This window comes from Prionailurus bengalensis, chromosome A1 (assembly GCF_016509475.1).
Source record: "Prionailurus bengalensis isolate Pbe53 chromosome A1, Fcat_Pben_1.1_paternal_pri, whole genome shotgun sequence".
NCBI classification, from domain to species: Eukaryota; Metazoa; Chordata; class Mammalia; order Carnivora; family Felidae; genus Prionailurus; species Prionailurus bengalensis.
In genome coordinates, this window is record NC_057343.1 from 129,896,810 (window position 1) to 129,912,406 (window position 15,597).

At 36.1% G+C, this 15,597-nt stretch overlaps 1 protein-coding gene across 1 annotated transcript in view; it reads left to right on the forward strand.

Annotated features, from left to right (window-relative positions):
• The window catches only part of ZSWIM6 (zinc finger SWIM-type containing 6), a 198,115-nt gene that overhangs the window by 153,822 nt on the left and 28,696 nt on the right, over window positions 1-15,597 (forward strand). The gene's annotated exons all lie outside the window — the stretch shown is intronic.

A 15,597-nucleotide genomic window follows, 5' to 3' on the forward strand; every position in this document is an offset into this window, starting at 1 on the left:
CATTAGGAGCTGATAGTCTAGTTGGGAAACAAAATGAATAAGGGAAAAATAAAAAGCAGCCCAAGACCACCTAAGGCAACTGAAGAAATGAAGTTAGATAATGTAGTACCTGTTTCAGAAAAATTTGAGGATCTAACACATTTCATATTCTGAATCAGTCTTCTGTGTCAGTTTGTAACAGTCAAATGAAATACACCTAACCGAGCATGCTTTTTCAAAGGGACAGGTAACAGCTCACCAGGACTATTGTAGTTTTCAAAGCCTTCGACTGGAATACAGAGAAGATTTACTGAAGTCAGATGGTCTCTAAGTATGGATTCTGATCCCCATATTTACCAACTGTATATCCCTGGACAGGTCCCTTATTTTAGAGAGAACTTTAGTTTCCTTATGTGTAAAATGACCATAATGAGGATTCTTAAGGCCTAAAGTAAGATGATTAAATAACGCATTACACTTTCTCATTCCAAGGGTCTTTTGCCTGTGTCGAGAAAGTGGGCCCAGTGCGAAGCTTATAGGAGAGAGACGTCACGAAAACCTAGGGAGTCTTTTTCAGAAATAGATTTATATAAACTTGGACTGTTGAATGGATCGTGGAACTGTTTGTGAAGACAGCTTGGTTAAGCAGCCAGTGCAGAGCGCATGGAAAATGCTCGTGCAGGTTACCACAGTTCACATTCCTTCCCCTCACTAACAACACTGACTACCCTTTTTGTGTATGAAAATAAGACGTCTGTCATTGTGGCTTTTTTCTTTATGATTTTTCCTGTCTTTCCTCCCTCCCTCAAAAATGAGAAGGGTGGTGAGTGGTGGACGAGCTGGCTCTGGCCATTCCTACAGAACCAGATTCCCAGTAAGGTCAGGCAGGCTGTTTTTGGTGAATCTGGCATGTTGACCTGTCAGCACTGACAAATCACTGCGTATCAGAGGAGGGCCACAGGTTTCCCCAGAGGAAACATTATCAAGGATACCCATTAACTTTTTGGAGTATCTGGTTTGTTTTCTTTTTTGATAGCAAAAAAAGATGGTTGTTTCATTCAGTCTTTTCTCAGAGCCTGGTTAAATAATAGCCGATTTTGCGCCCTTTTGCTTGAGAGTTAGCCCTGCTCGGGGCACCTGGGTGGCTCAGTTGGTTGGGCGTCTGACTTCAACTCAGGTCATGATCTCACAGTACGTGAGTTGGAGCCCTGCATCGGGCTCTGCTGACAGCTCAGAGCCTGGAGTTTGAGATTCTATGTCTCCCTCTCTCTGTTCCTCCCCACCTCGTGTGCACTCTCTCCTTCTCTCTCTCAAAAATAAACAAACATTTAAAAAAAGTTAAAAAAAAAAAAAGCCCTGCTTGACCTAACACGATCTCACAAACTCTCTCTATACAGTGAACCTGAGGTATTTGAAATTTTCCCAGAAATGTTTTAGTGCATTCGAAACTATACCAAATTTAAAGTAAGGAGAATGTTTTTACCAGTTAAACTTATTTCTCAAACAGTGGTGACTAATATATTAAGACTGAATTGTACTGAGAACAATACTATAATTAGGGTCACAGTTTTTGTGTGGTCTGACCTAAGAAATTTTGTGACTGTAGTTTTGGTAGCACAACTAATTATACCAGTGATCTCCTATTTGTGACTGCAATTAGGCATTTCATGGCCTCTAAATAAGTATAATTAGTTAATTGGATCATGCATGAAATTCTAGCCTCTCGTAATAGCCTCTGAGAACAAAAATAAATATGATAAATATTATGAATTGTTTTATAACTGTGGAACCCTGGGAAATACCACAAGTAATTGTTTTACTTTGTTACTATTTCATAGGAATAAACATGGTATTAAAAAGTAGAAGTTAAACTATGTAACATTCTTTATTCTCTACCTTTGAGGCAGAGAGAAAAGGGAATCACTAACCTTTCTGCTGCTCCTCTGCCTCTTACTCCCCACTTGCCACTGCACCTGTGTGTTGCCCCCTTAGCATTATACACATTGTATCTTCTGGAAAATAGGGAGAAGAGCCACATTTATCAAAAACGCCTAAGTGCCTTTATGGAAGAGGTGTACCTTTTAATTACTGAATTGATTTGCATACTAAAAAAAAACATGAAGTGGAAGGACTTTAAAAACAAGTGTTATTGACTCTGGGGGGTACCACTAGAGAATGGCCAACTGATTTATTCAGTCACAAATCATAATGCTCCACCCAGTAGTACACCCACAGGCAAAAAGCACACTTAGTCACACGCAAGTGCATTATCCTGGAAATGCTGATGTGACTGTATTCCAACAGACCTCGTGACACATCATAATTTCAGAGAAAACAGATTTCTTCTGACTTGGATAATCATTCTTGAATTGTAAGTTGGGTTTATCTTTTGTTTTAAATCTTCAGTGGAGTTTCTTGTTTGCTGTGACTTTCAAAGTCTTGAAAAATGCAGTTTTCTTTTGTTTTCATTAGGCTCTTTTTAAATGGACCTTGTGTAGGTTTTTGTTGGGGATGCTTTCTTTACAGGGGAGAGAGAAGACATGGTTAAATAAAGTACAGGATTTCTTAGCTGTGCCTTTAAGGTTTCTTCATAATTTTAGACAATAATTTACCCTTTTATATTATGCTGCGAAAATATGAGCAATAAAATGATGATTCTGTCAAGAGACAAAAATGGTGAGTCTTGGGATTTATGTATGCATAACTACATACATGAATCCTAGCTTAACGGAAGTACTTTTTGACTAAATAGGTAGGCAGAGGCTATAATATCTGAGTGTTGAGAATATTGGATTTTGGGGAGCATGAGTTTGTAAGTTACTTTAGCTGTAAAGTGAGTTTTTGTGACAGTGAAATGCGATTGTGTATGTAAAATACTTAGCACAGGGTTAGTGTGAGGTGAATATTCAATAAATGGCAGCAGTTATTGTCCGGTGGATAAGTAAAGATGCCATTCACTTTTAGAACTGTGTTAGCTGAACTAAATAGAGCGGTTTGTACCCTAAAGCAGACATTTTAAAACTTTAAATGTAGACTCTAATTAGAAACCTAACATGTGTAACCTGATATTGTTAGGATTTTCCTTGAAGGGATAAAAATATTAGCATACAAACCAGCACTTAATATTGCATTGTGTGTTGGGATACCTTTTGTGCTGTTAAGCTTTCATAATGACTTTTTTTTTTTTTTAAGTTTATTTATTTATCTTGAGAGAGAGCGAAAGCACAAGCAGGGGAGGTGCAGAGAGAGAGGGGAGACACAGAATTACAGGCAGGCTCTGCACTGTCAGCGCAAAGCCTGATACAGGCCTCAAACTCGTGAACTGTGAGATCGTGACCTGAGCCCAAGTTGGTCGCTTAAGCAGCGAGCCTCCCAGGCATCCCGATTTTGTTTTTTCCTGTAGTTGCACCTCTTCTCATATGTTCAGTGGTTCATTTGGGTTTGATTAGTTTGACAATATTCACCTACTCATTGGTAAATACCTCACTTTTCTGTCTTGTAATCTAGCAGATTTATAATCTTCCTGGTAATTGTGATAGATTAAAGATGGCCATATATTCTTTGCTACTCTCTCATTGAGACATGAGGTCTTTGTTTTCTCCTCTTTTATCTGGTCAATTTTTTAAAAAATGTTTGACCAGCAGAATATGGCAGAATAGATGCTGGGTCAGTTTCTGGGCCCAAGCTTTAAGTGACTAGCAGGTCTATTTCCTGTCTCATAGAAGGTTCTGTCTTGGTTCCCTGAGTTTTCATGTAAGGAGTCTGGCTCTCCTGAAGCTGCCATGCGCTGGGAAAGCCCCTGCTGTCCACATGGACGGGCTGTGTTGAGGCAAGGGGAAGGTTAGGAGAAAGGCATTTCTGACCTGCAGAATCATGAGATACAATGGTATGTTCTGTATTAAGCCAGTAAGTTTAGGTTAGGTTTTTACTTCTGTCTGACAGTGCTTCGTGCTTCTTCTCATGGTTATTTTCCAAATGCCAAATTTCTCCAGCAGTACAGGATATAACAATGTGTGAAGATGAAGTTCTGTATTTCAGTTTTTCCCTTAGGTTGGATTAAGTCAGATGTTTGTCACCATTGAATGTTTATTATTAATAAATAGGGTAACATGATCTTAACATATTCTGCATCTCCAATTTTAGGAATTTTTTTACAGTAATTCTTCCTCACCATCATATTTTCATTGTGCCAAATTTCACCTGGCTCGACTTCTGGATTTTTCTCACCTGGTAATAAGAATTTGAGTTCAGCTAACTTTTAATTTTGTGTTCCTGTAGAAGACTGTGGAACCCTGGGCATTGAAAATGAAAAAAGGAGACAGAGTGTACAGTAGCTACAAGTTTCAGCAGGGAGGCTGAGGAAGGGGATGCTAAAGGAAGAATAAGCCCACACTTCAGTGCTGCATTCTCTGTCCATCCATTGGCACGAAGTTACCATGGGCAGAGAAAATGTTACATGACCCTTGTAGGGATGGGGATGAGTTTGAGAAATGCCTCTTCCTTGCCAGTAGATAAGGACAAAATTGCCCAAAGCATCTCTGACCTCTAAGTGTCCCTGTGGGCCCCAGTTGGCCTTGGGAAGCTGGAGAGAACAATGCTTGCCAGAAAACAAAACACATTTAAAAGCCTATTGTGGAAACTGAGGGAGAAAGACAGACTAAAAGATGTTTCCTGCTAAAATCACACAGCGAGTGGAAATTAATTTACAGGAACCCATTATTACTAGCTTAAGCATTTAATGTCCGTGATATTTTATTGATGTAATATGTTCTCTTGTTTTATTTTATTAAATATAAAAATATGTGTATGGATATTCACAGAATCGCTTGCAGTCTGAGCCTTCCAATCCTGTCGTAACTTTTGAGTCTCCTCAACGTGTTTCTCTAGCATTGAAGTCTTCTACACAGGGGTTTGCAGGGACTGCACCTTTTGGAGCTGAGTGAACTCTGCACTTTTCAAACACTTTATATATTATCTTAAGTCTCAATAGCCCTCCAAGGTAGATGGGATTTATTATCCCTATTGTTTAAATAGGGAGCTGCCACCTCAGAGACAGTAAATGGTCTTGCCTGTAGCATATCGTGTCCTTTCCGGATCAGAGCTTGTTGATGAAACATTCCTTCTAGTTGGAAATGTAAAACAACGGATATGTGAGATGGGGCAAAATGGTAGTGATTTGTACAACTGAATGTTTGATGGAAAAGACAGGCTTTCCTGAATTCATTAATTCTTGTTACCCACATTTTCTGGGAGTATGGGTGCTTATCCGCTGGCACTATTATTGGATTGTTGAAGTAACCATAAAGGCCTTTGTGATGATTTATCTTCTGCCTCCTTGTGAGTCTGCCCACATTTGCTGGTGATTTGGTCAGATAGGGGATATCAACAAGCTTAGAATGCTTTTTTTTCCTCTTCCCAGGGGAGTTGCCTTCCTGGTTTTGGTTTACTTTGGCTTGTACATTATAGTGCGTCTTTTTGGTGAAGTGCATCTTTTGGGTATAGATGAGGTGGTATCGTGGAAAGAAGAGTAAAAGCATGCTGGTGGGAAAAAGCTAGACTAGAGCCAAACTGTGCTGTGGATAATTCAGAAACTGAATGATGTACACACCAGTGATTTGATAATTGCCTTTATACACTTTGAGGCATTGAAGCTAGAAAAGCAATTTAAAGGTATTGAATTTGTTTTCATTGTAATTCATTGCAAATAATTAAGTATCCTTTGTGAAAGAACCAGTAATACCTTTATAGATGTCAGGTCCTCTGGTAGGTGCTGGAAATGCTAAGTTCTCACTGAGTTCTGTGTTGTATTTTTGGTTGAGTCCTTAAAAGGGTTAATATTTCTGAGGGACAACAGAATGAAGTGTTTAATTATCAAAGAGCTTTATTTTTAAAACTACAGATGTTTCGGGCATGTGTTTGAGGGGAAGGAGATAAATGCCCAAAGTAGAACTCTGAATTAATAAAATTTGGAGAATGACTTACTCAATTTGGTTAATTTGGTTATTAAGTCTAATTACAGCTTTTGTAGTGGTGACTGTTAAGATAAAAGACCATATCTATTGTAGCTCAGAACTTGAATCGAACATTAAGAACATCCTTTCAGGATCAAACCTCTTTTTGGGGAGGTGAGCAATTAAAGAATGTTATAGGCAAATTAATAAAGGCTTGGCTTTAAAAAATTTTTCTCATTCTGCAAAATGGAAATTTTCTAATTAGAGAAATGTAAGCACAAAAATCTAGATTGGACTTTTTTCCTCAAATCATAGAAATCGTTGCGTAAGGTTTCAAGAATATTTAGGAATTTGCATAATCTATTTGAGTTTTATTTTTCTTTAAAGTGGGAATCGAATATTAGAGTTATAAGTTAATGAGAAAATGTTTTTAAAGCCCCATATATGGTGCCTGTAGCACATAGTAGACATCCAAGAAATGGCGAGGATCAATGATAATGATTATTTAATTAAAGTTATCTTTGGTATTCTCCTATTTCTTAGAAAGAACACTTAAAAATTTTCTTTTATTAGAGAGAGTAAGAGAGAATATCTTAAAAGCAGGCTCCATGCTCAGCACAGAACCTGACACAGGGCTCAATCCCATGACCCTGGGATCATGACTGAGCTGAAATCAAGAGTCAGGACACTCAACTGAGCCACCCAGGTGCCCCAAAAGAACATTAAAATCAATTTTTTTAATTAAAGGTTTTATTTTTAAGTAATCTCTACACCCAATATGGGGTTCGAACCTAAGACCCCGAGATCAAGAGTTGCATGCTCTACCAAGTGAGCCAGCCAAGGGCACCTCAAAAGGACATTTTTAAAGAAAAGTAGTGTTATGTCATCAAAATCATGTTATCTTCTTATAGACTCTGACTTCTCCGTAGGTGAAGGTGAAACTCGCTGTTCTACTGTCACATTATCAACTCCTTCATAAGCAAGTCAGTCAGGCCTTCAGCACTATATGTATTGGTTAATGTTTTTCTAATTTTGAGTTATTTCGAAAGAACTATTGCTTGATAATAAATTTGGTTATTCTGTTTTTAAAACCTTGTGTTATGTTTATGTGGAAACAATGGGTTTGGGTTAACATATATTTTAGGGTATATAATTTCTGCATTTAATTTAAAGTTAGCTCTAGCCCAGCTTTTAGTTGGCTTGGGGGTGCATGTTTCATGCTGATTTTCAGAATAAATTACAGTTTACAAGTTATGGACTGAAATACAGAATTCTGAACTATAGTGAACACATTAAAGACAAAGCACTAATTTTAGAAAAACATTTACATCACATTATTTGTCAACATTAATTTACTTAGTTGCCCTTTTACACACAACCTTGTTAATACACTAACAACCTGATAATGAAACTATACTAGTCATGGCGCATCTTTCAGGGCAACTTCTTGATTTTAGTTTTGTCTAATGTCTATTTAAGATTAGGAGAATTATAAGATAAAAACATCTTGGAAGAAAACCTTAGAAGATTCTTAATTTTTAAGCATTACCCGTTGAATATTGATTTTATTTTTTTCTAAAGGTCATTTGATGATTTGGAAATTTTTTTAGTTCATTGTACCCTAATAAATATTAATGGAAATTTTTGATCCAGTATATAGCTTTTATTTAATTACTTAAATGTAACTTTTTTTGTGTTGCTAGGGCCCACAGCCTAAAACCTAGTAAAGTTGTATCTCATTTTCCAGTGGAGTTCATTGGAAAAGGCTGCAACTTAACAGGTTCTTTAGATACCGTTTTGATTTGTCCCTTGCTTTGTGATATGTTTCATTTGAAGCTGGGTGGCCATGTTTCATTTGAAGCTGATTGTCCTGTTTCCCTTTCTGGGAAAGGCATAGAATTAATAAGGTAGTGATTTTTGCAATGCCCATTGGCTCATTAGAGGATTCCTGCTTAGAGTGCCCTCATACTTAAATCCTTGGAGTACCAGTAGACAGTATTGTTTGGTACAGATATTATGTAGCAGCAGTTTACTTTGTAGTTTACATGTAGTAAAATTCTTACTGTAAAATATATACTGCAAGTACTTACTATAAAAATGCAGACACCTGTACTTATGGTCTTGGGTCATCATGGAGAGTAGGCCTGCCATTGCAGCATCAAGCTGGTGGTTTAGGGATATTTGAAAATGGTATTACAGTGCTGCAGGGTTCAGTAAGCTGGGGTTATTGCAAGATGATACAGTATGTGAGAATTATAGTGGAAAACAAGCATAAGAAAGCTTCCTGGGAACCTTTATAATGACAGGATGATTCACATTAAGGGAGCACTGTGCCTGACCATGAGGCAGTAGCTTTTGCATAAAGAGCAGTAGGCAAAAGAGGAGGATAGGTTCTACTCCAAACTGTATCTGAAAGAGGTTATTCAGGAAAGAAGAGAGAGAAAAATGGGTAAAGAAAGAATCATGTAGTTGGAATCTATGGTTGCAGCTGTCCTCAAAGTATTGTTATGAAGTTGGTTAAACCTGAAATGTACAATTTAGAATGCTGGACTGCAAATGTATTACTTTTAAATAAATGTCTATTACAATTATTAAAAAAAATACATACATCTGAATTTTTTGATGTACAGTTTTGAGTTTGGACAAATGGCATCTTCTGTAACAATGACCACAGTCAAGATATGAAATGGTTATATCATCTCCAAAAATTCCCTCACACTGTCCCCATGTGTCCTTTCCATCATTGACTGTCCCTTTCATCGGCGATTTATTCTCACTTCTTTTAGTTTTACCTTTTCTAATATGTCATATAAATTAAATAGTAAAGAGGGTACACACATATGTCTTTTTCATTCTGGCTTCCTTCGTGTAGCATAATGCATTTGAGATGTTATGTGTATGTCAAGGGTTTGTTTCTTATTGCTGAGTAGTAATCGGTTTATGAATGCACCAGTTTGTTTACCCATTCACCTGTTGAAAGCCATTTAGGATGCTTCCAACCTGCTGCATTTATGAACAAAGCTGTTGTAAACATTCCTGTATAGGTTTTTTTTATCAACATAAATTTTCAGTTTCCTTGGGCAAATTCCTAGAGGTGGATTACTGGGTTATGAGGTAATTAAATAATATGTTTCACTTCATGAGAAACTGCTGAGCTAGTTTCCAGAGTGGCTCTATCATTTTGCACCCTTTGAGCATTCCAGTTGCTCCACACTTTACTAGCACTTGGCAGTGTCAAGTTCTAAATTTCTTTTTTCTGATTTTATTTTAATAGGTGTATAGTGGTATGGTTTTAATTTGTACTTTCCTAATGAGTGATGATGTTGAGCACATTTTCATCTGCAGTTTGCTATTATATTTTATTTCATCTGCAACATCCCATTATACACATTATATGGTTCTGTAGATCTTACTTGATGAAGTGTCTTTCCAAATTTTTTGTCCATTTTTATAGGGTTGTTCACTTTCTTGATGAGTTTTGTGAGGACTTTTACATATTCTGGATGCAAATCCTCTGTCAAATGTATGATCTGCACATATTTTCTCTCAGTCTGTGACTTATCTTTTCATTCTCTGAAGAGTATCTTTCGTAGAGGAAAAGGTTTTAATTTTGATGTTTGCTTTCTCAATTTCATCCTTTATGGATCTTGCTTTTGATATTGGATCAACTTTATCTTTGTCTCACCCAAGATCATAAGAGTTTTCTCCCCCTCCCCCAAGTGTTATGGTAAGGCTTTATATTTAGGCCTATGATCTATTTTGAGTTTTTAAAAATTTAATTGAACCAATCCTTTAATGAAGTTTTTGGTATGGATTTAAGTTCACTTTTTTCACAAGAATATCTAATAGCAACACCAGGTGTTGAAAACGTTTATCTTGGGGCACCTGGGTGGCTCAGTCGGTTGAGCGTCTGACTTCGTCTCAGGTCACGATCTCGCAGTCCGTGAGTTCGAGCCCCGCGTCGGGCTCTGGGCTGATGGCTCAGAGCCTGGAGCCTGCTTCCAATTCTGTGTCTCCCTCGCTCTCTGCCCCTCCCCCATTCATGCTCTGTCTCTCTCTGTCTCAAAAATAAATAAACGTTAAAAAAAATTTTTTTTAAAAGAAAACATTTATCTTTTCTCTACCGAATTGACTTTGAACGTCAAATTGACCATATTTGTGTAGGTCTGTTTATGAGCTTTTTAATCTGTACCATTGATCTGTGTGTTTTACCAATTGTGCATTGTCTTGATTACTGTAAGTATAGGAAGTCTCAAAATTAGCTACTATAAGTCTTTCCACTTTGTCCTTTAAAATTGCTTTGGTGATTCAGTATCTTCTTGTGTCCATCATGTACACAAACACCTGCTTGGCTTTTGAGTGGGGTTGTGTTGAGTATATAGATCAGTGTGGAAAGTATTGACATTTTAACATTGTTAAGGTTTCTAATCTATGAACATAGTAAACTTTCTGCTTTTTAAGATTAACTTATTTTGTCAATATTTTGCTTTTAGCATAGAGACTCTGCACATGTTTTATAAAATTTGTAACTAAGTATCTCATGGTTTTTTGGGTACTAATACAAATGGTAATTTTTTGGTTAAATTTTTAACTGTAATTTTTCAGTTTTAGCATATAGATTTACAGTTGGTTTTGTGTGTGTGTGTTTTATTTACAGAGAGAGAGAGCATGAACAGGGGGAGAGGTAGAACAGTAGAGAGAGTCTCAAGCAGTCATCATGCTCAGCACAGAGCCCATAGTGGGACTCAATTCCATGCACTGGGATCATGACCTGAGCCAAAATCTTGAGGCAGACACTCAACTGACTAAGCCACCCAGGCACCCCAATTTGGGGGGGGGGGTTGTTTGCTTTTACTTTGAATTTGTGTCATGAACTTTGGTAAACCTACTTATTAGTTCTAGGAGCATTTTTGTAGGTCACTTGTCTGCAAATAGAAATTGTTTAATTTTTTTCCTTTCGTATCTATGCAGTTAACTTCCTTTTCTCGCTTTTTTGGGTTTGCTGAAATTTCCAGTGTAATGCTGAACAGGAGATGGAAGAGATCCATCTTTGCCTTATTTTGATCTCAGGAAAAATATTCAGTCTTTTGCCATTATGATGTTCGTGTAGCATTTCTTTCACAGATGCCTTTATCTGATTATCTTCCTATTTTGTTGAGAGGTTTATTTATTATGAAGGAATGTTGAATTTTGTCAGTTGCTTCTTCTGTTGGAAAAAATTACTTTATCTACATCTGTTGAAGATGGTCTTTTTTTTCCCCCTTTGTCTGTTAATATAGTGAGTTATGCTGATTGAATTTTAATGTTAAATCAACCTTGCATTCCTGGGATAAATGATACTTGGTTGTGGTTTATTTTCCTTCTTGTATATTTCTTAATTAGACTTTCTAGTATTTTGTTGAGATGTTTACTTCTGTGTTCATGAGGGATATTCATCTGTAATTGTATTTACTTATATTTTTGTCTGGTTTTGATATCAGAGTAATGCTGGGCTCTTAATGAGTTGGAGACCATTCCCTTCTATGTTTTCAGGAAGATATTGTGTAGAATTGGGATTCTTTCTTAAATATATTTGGTATAATTTTCCAAGGAAACCTCTGAACCTACATTATTAGGGACTGAATTGCAGATTTAATTTCTTTAATTTATTACTATTCAGGTTGTTACTTGTTGAGTGATGAACTTTGGTAGTTTGCGAGTTTCAGGGAATTTTTTTTTTTTATCTAAGTAGTAGAATTCATAGGCATAAAGTTGTTCGTAGAATTCCATTATAAGCCTTTAAAAAATTTTTTTTATTTTTTACATTTTATTTGTTTTTGAGAGAGAGAGAGAGAGAGAGAGAGAGAGAGAGAGAGACAGAAGCTGAAGCAGGCTCCAGGCTCTGAGCTGTCAGCACAGGGCCCGACATGGGGCTTGAACTCGAGGAACTCTGAGATCATGACCCAAGTTGAAGTCGGATCCTTAACCTACTGAGCTACCAGGTGCCCCTGATTTTATTAGATTTTTTTAAAGAAGCAGCTTTTGGTTTCACTGAATTGAGGGGGTGCAGGTTTCAATTTAATTGGTTTCTGATGTTATTTCCTTCCTTATGCTTGCTGGCTTTTGCGTTCTCATTTTCTTAAGGTGGATATTTAGGTTATTGCTTTGGGTGCCTGGGTGGCTCAGTCAGTTGAGCATCAGACTTTGGCTCAGGTCCTAATCTCCCAGTTCATGGGTTCAGGCCCTGCATCGGTCTCTGTGCTGATAGCTCAAAGCCTGGAACCTGCTTCTGATTGTGTGTCTCCCTCTCTCTCTGCCCCTTCCCTGCTTGTGCGCTCTCTCTCTCTCTCTCTCTCTCTCTCTCTCTCTCTCTCTCTCTTAAAAATAAACAGAAAGAAAATTTTAGATGGTTGCTTTGAATCCTTTCTTTTTTCCAGGATAAGTATTTAACCCTGTAAATTTCCCTGTAAACTGTTATCAGGTATACATCACAAATTTTGATATATTTTATTTGTATTTTCATTCATTACAGAATATTTTTTGAGTTTTCTTGTGACTTCCTCCTTTATTCATGAGTTATTTATAAGTGTTATTTAGTTCCCAGATATTTGGGAGTTTTCCAAATATCTTCCTGTTACTGATTTCTAGTTTAATTCTTTTACATCAGAGAGTATACTTCGTATGATTTCACTTCTTTCAAATTTGTCAAAGTTTGTTTTATGGCATAGAATATGGACTGTCTTGGTGAATGTTCTTTGTGCATTTAAAAAAAGTAATGTTTTGTTTTTCCTATTAATGGTAGGTAGAGTGGGCTATAAATGTCAGTGAGGTTAAATTGGTTGATAGAGTTGGTATTCTTCATCCTTATTTTCTGTCTGCTTGACTTATTAGTTATTGAAAAAGGAGTGTTAAACCCTCTAAATATAGTTGTGACTTTGTCTATTTCTCCTTTAAGCTCTGTTGGTTTTTGCTTCATGTATTTTGAAGTCTTCATGTTGGGTTTAGCTTACTCATTTAGGATTCTCATTGTTTTTGGAGAACTCACCCTTTTATTCTACATCTCACTTTATCCTTGATGTAACTATTCCTTGTTGTGAAGTCTACTTTGTCTGATATTAATATGGCCCCTTAAGCTTTATTTTGAAAGTTTTACGCAGTATATCTTTTTCCATTTAATCTATGTCATTCTATTTAAAGTATCTTTTTTGTACATAGCGTGGAGTTGGGTCTTTTTAATCTGAATTTACCATCTCTTTTAATTTGTATGTTTAGACCATTTACATTTAATGTAATTATTGATGTAGTTGAATTTAAGTCTCTTTATCCTTTCTGTTTTTATTCCTTGTTCCTTCTGCTTTTTCCTGTCCTCCTTGGATTGTTCTAACCTTTTTAAGTATTTCATTTAATGTATTGTCTTTTTTGTTTTTATCTCTTAGTATATTTTTTATGGTTTTGGTGTTAAACATACCTAGCCTTAAACAGTCTATTTGGAGTTAACATTTTGCCACTTTAAGTAGAATGTAGAGTCTAACAACCTTATAGGTTCCTTTACTCTCCATTCTTTATTTTATAGTTTTCTAAATGGGTATTACATCTACATACATTTAAAATGACACAAGACAATATTCAGATTTCTTCTTTCAGTAGTCATACTTATTTTAAAGAACTTAAAAGGACAAGAGCAGTTTGTTATATTTAGTCAGCTATTTATTATTCTTAATTGCTCTTTGTTCTTAAAGCCTCAGTTTCCCTCTGGTATTAATTTCTTCAGCCTGAAGAACTTTCTTTAGCATTTCTTCTAGAACAGATCTTTTGGCAACAAATACTTTAGTTTTCTCTGATGTGAGAAAATCTTTATTTCACCATCATTCCTGAGCAGTATTTTTGCTGGATATAGAATTGTAGGTTGACACTTTAGTTTCTTTGAACACTTTGAAGGTATTGTTTCACTGTCCTCTAACTTCTATGATTTTTGATGAGAAATATCTAATTATTTGAGTGATTCTTCTCTGTATGGTTTTTTATTATTCTTTACTTTCAAGTTTTTTTTTTCTTTATCTTTGGTTTTCATTGATTTGATTATGGTATGTTTGGGCATGGCTTTCTTTGAGCTTACCCTTTTCCTGGTTAGTTGAGCTTCTTCGTTCTGTAAATTCATATATTTTCACAAATTTGGAAGTTTTTAGTCATTATTTCTTCCACAGTTTTCTGTATCTATGTCTCATCTTCTGGGACTCCAGTAATACAAATATTATACATTTTGATGTTTTCCCACTTGTCTTTAAGGTTTGGTTAATTTTCTTCTGATTTTCTCTGTTCTTCAGATGAGATCATTTCTATTTTCACATTCACTAACTTTTCCCACTGCCATATCCATCCTGCCACTGATCCTATCTAGTGAATTTTTTATTTCAGATATATTTTTTTTCAGTTCTAAAATTCCCATTTAGTTTTTTTTTATAGTTTGTCTTTTACTCATTTAATAGTGTTTACCTTCTCATGGAGCATAGTTATATAGTTACTGTAAAGTCTCTGATCATTCTCACATATGGTTTGTCTTGGTTGGCACGCTTGTTGTTTTTTCCCTTGAGAATTGATCACATTTCCCTGTTTCTTTGTAAGCCAAGTAATTTTGGATCCTGGATGTTTTGAATATTGTGTCGTGAAAATCTGAGTCTTCTTAAAATCCTCTGGAGAATTTGTTTTTGTTTTTGTTTTGTTTTTGTTTTTTAAAGCATACAGTCAACAATCAGGGTAGATTCAGACCATACGTTTTATTTTACCTTCTTTGGATGACATTATCAGTAAAGTTTTCAAAGCCTTGTCTCTGTTGCTTGCGGTCTGCCCAGTACATAGGATGTGGGCCTGTTGGTATATAGTTTTTAGGGGTCTCCCTCTTCAGCTCCTGATTGTGAGGAGGGTCCCCTTTTCCCAGTTCTCTCACCAACTAGATGATATTTTCCTTTTTTGTTGTATGTGCCCTCTACAAAGTTCCCAAAATGGGACTAATTTTCTGCCAACCCAGGAGACAAAAGAGGGGGAAAAAAGTAACATGAAATCAGCCTCACATGGCTTTTTTTTTTTAAGTTTTATTTCTCCAGTCTACTTGTTTATTTACTTTTTAGAGCCCTCAAGGTGCTGCTTTTTGTACTTTTGGAGAGAGATAACAATAGTGGGTTTATTCCATTTTAACTGATCACATTTTGGTTTTAATTGGCATTTAAAAATATAGAAATGTAATTTTTAAATACTTGTGGCTTAAATAATTAGTTGTGGCAATTTTAATTTTCTGTTGGTAAAAATTGTTTGATATTTAAAATATCAGATTCTATAATTGAAGAAGCTTGCTAATTTTATTAAGTTTTTAATTTTAATTCCAATATAGTTAACATACACTGTTATGTTAGTTTCAGGTGTACAGTGTAGTGATTCACCAGTTCTGTACATTACTCAGTGCTCATCATAAGTGTACTCTCCAGTCCCCATCACCTGTTTCACCCATATCTCCACCCACCTTCTCTCTGGTAACCATCAGTTTGTTCTTTATAGTTAAGAATCTTATTTCTTGGTTCCTCTCTTTCTCCCTCCCTCCCTCCCTCCCTCCCTTCCCTCCTTCCCCTGCTTTTGTTCATTTGTTTTGTTTCTTAAATTTCACATATGAGTGAAATCATACAATATTTGTGTTTCT